We start from the raw sequence: 365 nt of genomic DNA on the forward strand, positions 1-365 counted from the left end.
GGGATATATTTAAATACTATATCATAATAAAGCATCTATGCCACGCCTTTCTATCCATCCAGGACACTCAAAGCACTTTACACTAACAGACATTCACCCATTCACACTCAAATTCACACACTGATGATGGCAAACTACAATTGTAGCCACAGCTGCCCTGGGGCACACTGACAGAGGCGAGGCTGCCATACACAGGCGCCACCGGACCCTCTGACCACCATCAGTAGGCAAGGCGGGTAAGGCGTCTTGCCCAAGGACACAACGACTGAGTCGACTGGACGGGAATTGAACCAGCGACCTTCCGGTTCCAGGTCGACTCCCTTAACCACTCTACCACAGCCGAAAACAAACTTATCTTCTCATCA

This window comes from Austrofundulus limnaeus, unplaced genomic scaffold, assembly GCF_001266775.1.
Source record: "Austrofundulus limnaeus strain Quisiro unplaced genomic scaffold, Austrofundulus_limnaeus-1.0 Scaffold171, whole genome shotgun sequence".
Classification (NCBI taxonomy): Eukaryota; Metazoa; Chordata; class Actinopteri; order Cyprinodontiformes; family Rivulidae; genus Austrofundulus; species Austrofundulus limnaeus.